This window comes from Durio zibethinus, chromosome 1 (genome assembly GCF_047325235.1).
Source record: "Durio zibethinus cultivar Kanyao isolate XHJ-2024 chromosome 1, ASM4732523v1, whole genome shotgun sequence".
Lineage (NCBI taxonomy): Eukaryota > Viridiplantae > Streptophyta > Magnoliopsida > Malvales > Malvaceae > Durio > Durio zibethinus.
Genome location: NC_143162.1, coordinates 4,958,121 through 4,964,037, shown reverse-complemented (window position 1 = coordinate 4,964,037; position 5,917 = coordinate 4,958,121). Strand labels below are relative to the sequence as shown.

Here is a 5,917-nt window from a genome sequence, read left to right as displayed (position 1 = left end):
ATGTTTACAAAATAAGAACTAGGTTCAGAAGTATTATTATGTGTGAAAAATGTTATAACATCACAATACCCATTAAAGAATGGTACCAGTTTGATTCTTCTTATCCTTTAAGCCTTAAAAAAAAATTACCAAATAGTTAATTATTAAAAATTATTTTTAATTAATTCCAATACTTTTAACAAAAAATTAAGAGAATTCTCTCACTTCAAGAATATGTTAAAAAATTATTATTTTTCTTATAGAGACTCCATCTTTGGATCATTTAATATTTATTTAATTTTTTTATTAAATTCTTAAAAAATTTTAATTTCAAGAAAAAATTGATACTTTAATTTTTTCCTTAAATTCTTGAAAATTTTCATTTAAAGAAAAGTTGATATTTCAACTTTTTTCTCAAATCTTTTTGAAATTATTTTTTTTTTAAGGAAAATTGATATTTCAACTTTTTCTTAAACATTTTTTGAAACATTTTTTATTTTAGGAAAATTGATAATTCAACTTTTCCTTAAAACATTTTTTGAAATATTTTTTAACAAAAATTAATATTTCAATTTTTCTTAAAATATTTTTTTGACATATTTCTGATTTAAGGAAAATTTATACTTCAATTTTTATTGAAAACGTTTTTTTAGAATATTTTTTATTTAAAAAAATTGATACTTTAACTTTTTTTCAAAACATTTTTCTGAAATATTTTTTTATTTAAAGAAAATTAATACTTCAACTTTCCCTTAAATATTTTTTTGAAACAATTTTTATTAAGGAAAAATTAGTATTCCCAAATTCATCATTTTTTAAAAATATTTTATTTATATATATTTAAAAATCACTCAAAAGAAATAATAAAATAATAAATAATAAACAAAATAACAAAAAAAAATACCACAAACAAATTTTGGCTCGGCTCAAAAAACTCGTCGCAGCTTGGCTTAAAAAGCAAAGTTTGGCCCAGCTTGACTTGCAGCTTAGTTTAACAGCTTGGCTCCCCTTTTAACCAAAATGGCGCTGTTTTACATTGCTTATAAAATGCCTAAATTTCAGCTTCATCTTTTTTGTTCTAATCCCTTTCTCTATTTTTAAGTTTTCAAAATTTTACTCTCTCCCTCTCTAACTCTATATTTTTCTCCCTCTCTTTACAGGAAATAAATTAACACCGACCGTAAACTCCACAAGTTTTCATATTTCGACGAGATGCCACCATCACTGCCATCATTGGTCATCGTCGGCCACTATCACCAATGATTGTTCAAGCCCAAAAAATCTTCACAAGCTCATTTCGATCTTTTCTTTCTTTTCTAGAATTAGTTTCCTTTGAAAACATCCAAAATAGCCTAGATCTACATATTTAGTTTGTGGCTCCACTCATCCTCCACCACTCTGATGGTTGCCAGCTCAAGATATGCTTCTCCTCTCTTTCAAATCTCTACTTTCATTGTGTTAGACCACCCAAAAGCTAGCCGACCGTCTCAATTTTGGTCACGATCGTTGACTTTCCAAGCATCTGAAAAAAAAATGATATATAAAGTCAGAACAAAACAAGCACTGCCAACAAGGTTATCTCTGCAAACTTTTGTTCTTTGTTTTGTGTCATTGCTGATTTTGATTATTGACCCATGTATTTTGTCGATTCCCTTTTTTGCCTATAATTTGTTTCTTGCTAAGTATTGTGTTGAATGCTGAATTATTATGGGCTATTGTTATTGATTTTGTAGTCTTAGCTTATGTGGTGGTTACGGTAACTAGTGGTGGAATTGTTTTTGCTGAAAGTAGGTTTTGGAAGCTGGGTTTCTATTGTAGGAATGGTGATGAAATTGATGTTGGCAATGGTGAAAATATTGGTATCTAGGGATGAGCGGTTGATGAAGAAGTCAGAAACAGTATAATTGAAAGTGGCATTGATGAACTAGGGTTGTTGTGTTGGTGCGAAGATTGAATTTGCAATGTTCTTCCTTTTTTATTTCCCTATGTTTCTCTGTAAATTTTTTTTGCGCCCCGACTCCCGTCCTGAACAACAATTTATATAACGATAATGATGATGTGTCGTTGCTGATTTTGATTACTGACCCTCTGTATTTTGTCGATTCCTTTTTTGCCTATAATTTGTTTCTTGCTAAGTATTGTGTTGAATGCTGAATTATTATGGGCTATTGTTATTGATTTTGTAGTCTTAGCTTATGTGGTGGTTACGGTAACTAGTGGTGGAATTGTTTTTGCTGAAAGTAGGTTTTGGAAGCTGGGTTTCTATTGTAGGAATGGTGATGAAATTGGTGTTGGCAATGGTGAAAATATTGGTATCTAGGGATGAGCGGTTGATGAAGAAGTCAGAAACAGTATAATTGAAAGTGGCATTGATGAACTAGGGTTGTTGTGTTGGTGCGAAGATTGAATTTGCAATGTTCTTCCTTTTTTATTTCCCTATGTTTCTCTGTAAATTTTTTTTTGCGCCCCGACTCCCGTCCTGAACAACAATTTATATAGCGATAATGATGATGTGTCGTTGCTGATTTTGATTACTGACCCTCTGTATTTTGTCGATTCCTCTTTTTCCTATAACTTGTTTCTTGCTAAGTATTGTGTTGAATGCTGAATTATTATGGGCTATTGTTATTGATTTTGTAGTCTTAGCTTATATGGTGGTTACGGTAACTAGCGGTGGAATTGTTTTTGCTGAAAGTAGGTTTTGGAAGCTGGGTTTCTATTGTAGGAATGGTGATGAAATTGGTGTTGGCAATGGTGAAAATATTGGTATCTAGGGATGAGCGGTTGATGAAGAAGTTAGAAACAGTATAATTGAAAGTGGCAGTGATGAACTAGGGTTGTTGTGTTGGTGCGAAGATTGAATTTGCAATGTTCTTCCTTTTTTATTTCCCTATGTTTCTATATAAATTTTTTTTTGCGCCCCGACTCCCGTCCTGAACAACAATTTATATAACAATATTGATGATAGGATTTCAATTTCAAAAACTGAGCATCCTATCTTTTGTAATTTGAATTTGATTTCAAAGAGCAGTTGAATTTAAAAAATTTAACCCATTGAATTTTGTCACTTGTTTTATCCTTTTTTTTTTTTTTTTTCATTTCCAGAATAATAATAAAAGCGAATGGGCTATAAATCAATAAAAGCAAATGGGCTTGCATTGAGTTTAAAATATCAACTTAGATGATAAATACAAGATCAAATGGGTTAGGTCCAAAGTCCAAATAACCCAAGATAAAATAGGTGTTTATAGTTGTTCATCTTTACACTGTTTTTGTGAAATAAAAATTACACAAAACTATAAACACCTAACATGTTCGAATTTGGCTTCACAATAACTAAAAAATTTCAAAACTTCAAATATTCACAATTTGAAGTACTCAAAAATTTCATAATTGAAAATTCACAATATAGGTTGAAATTCAAAGATTTATAATTTAAGTTTAAAAAATTACAATTTTGAAATTTAAAGATTCGTAATTCAAAGATTCACAAAGTTTTGAAAGGTTCATAAAATTTAAATTTATAAAATTTTCAGATTTGCAAGATTTTAAATTCATAAAATTTTTAGATTTGCAAGATTTAATATTCGAAAGATTTTCAGATTCGCAAGAATGAAAGGTTTGCAACAATGTAAAGATTTGTAAGAACTTAAATTCGTAAGAATAAAAGATTTGCAAGAATTTTTTGTTCACAAGAATTGAAGATTTATAAAATTCAAAGATTTATGTTCGAGAGACTCACTTTTAAAAATTTTAGGGGTTTACATTTAAAATTTCGAAAATCCTTATTTGAAAAACTGTAATGTTTCACATTCAATATTTCAAAGATTCTCATTAAAAAATTTTAGAGTTTCATCCAAAATTTCAAAAATTCTAATTCAAAAACTTTGGAGATTCATATAAAAAATTTTCAAGATTCTTATTTAAAACTCAAAGACTTTTATTTGAAAATTCTTAAAGATTATGCTCGGAAGTCTTACAAATCATTCTCAACATTGAAAATACTCCTTCAAAAGGCTTCACAACTTTAAAATTTAGAATGTTTTCTAATAAAAAAATCTCATCATGAAAAATTTTCCTTATTCAATGATTCAAAAGTTGAAAATTTTTATACGAAAGTTAAAATTTTGTATAATAATGATACAAATGCAACAATCCATATTGTCACAATAATAAAAATGGCATACTCTAAATCATGATTCAAATATTCACTACATGATGCAAATGTGTGACCAATCCATGATCCAAATGCAATTATCAAAACAAATATTCAAATATTTATTGAATTATGTACATGTATTGTTCAAACAACAATGTAATGTAGATGTCACTAAAATCAATACCATGAAACTCTATTTGATTGTGGTAATAAGGTTTTCAAAACTTTACCATCTCACATTTCCTTTTTAACTTCCTAGCACTAACAATTTTAGAATCAATTCACAAATTTCATCAATTGATCCTTGGTCACAACTCACATATTATATTGGCTGATCCATCACCATATTCACCCCTTAAGCACCATATTTACCTTTTCAAATCTTTTTTTTTTGCCCTAATCATTCTGGATTTCTTTGCAAAGGAATGGATAAATCTCTTATGGACATTGTCATTTATTCATTATCATTTCAATTCATGACAAATATAACACAACCATATATTTCTTTGATTTATTCTAGGGATGCAAAAATGAAAGAGGATAAGGTGAATTGAGAAAAAAATAATCAATACAAAAACAAGTTTTGTACAAAAACAAATAGAAAAAGGAATAAATTCAAAGCATGTCACTAGGATTTGTATTTGAATGATATAACAATATCTAAGCAATGAATATTCAAAAAAATTTTAACAGTACTTTAGAATTCTTTTTCAAAAACTCATTCTATTGACTTTCAGAATCATTTTGAGCTCATTGAATTTTGCCTCTCAATTTTAAAGGATCTTCAGATGACATTGATATTCTTTATATTTAATTGCTAATCCAATTTTTAGCTCAGATATATTATTTTTTACCTAAATCACCCTTTCGAGTTTTCAATTTAAGTTTTCGTTTTCCCTTATTTTTCATTTTCATTTTTTCATATTTTTTATTTTTTCATATTTTATTTTATTTACTTCATCCATTATTGATATCCCTCACATATTAATCTCTAAAACATGAGAATAGATTATGATTGCATCGCTTCATTACAAATATGCCTTAGCTCAATATATGATCATTCAATTCGAGCATTCACATTTGATGAAAATAAACTTTTAAGGGTTGTAATATCGGCTATGATAAGGGGTCATAAAAAAATGGATAAAATAGGTTTAAAATACATGTTTAAAGGGTCAAACCTTAGGATTATTTCTCATCATGCAATGTAACATGGCATTTTGCCTTATTCCACATCATTTTCACATTTTTTTTTCTTTCATCTTATTCTTCAAAAAAAAATTCTCATTATTTTATCCCAGGTTATTTGTGGCATTCGCTTTTCTTTTTCTATTTTTTATAAAGAGGGTTTTTCCTTTTTTTTCACTTCCCCATCTTTAAGACTTTTGGTGACTTTTTACTTTTTTTCTCTTTTTCAAGTAGGTTTCATTTCAAAATTTTTTCTTAGTGTGGAGGGTGATTCTTGATTATGGTTTTTTAGAAAAGAAATCATAATAGGCACAAAAAATGTAGTAATGGATTTTTTTTTAATAATAAAAGAGAAATGATCATTTTTAATCTTAAATGTGAATATTTTCTTTGAAGACCATATTTTGAATAAAAGCAGACTGATAGATGCTTCTACGACATGTCCATTTCATTTTTTATTAATGATATCTGCTCATAGATTTTTTTTTTGCTCAAATAATCTTCACAAATCCATATGAATGAGTTTCTAAAATTAAATCATGGAATTATTGTTTATCATTATTCAAACATTCATCATTTGGAATTAGAGAA

General features: G+C 27.9%; 1 long non-coding RNA gene across 1 annotated transcript; it reads left to right on the top strand.

The window, feature by feature from the left end:
- The first annotated feature begins 1,054 nt into the window (after positions 1-1,054).
- Positions 1,055-3,033, top strand: LOC149520299 (uncharacterized). The gene is made up of 2 exons (XR_016341372.1): positions 1,055-1,553; positions 1,771-3,033. It is a non-coding gene; the product is annotated as an uncharacterized LOC149520299 (long non-coding RNA).
- Positions 3,034-5,917: the final 2,884 nt, after the last annotated feature.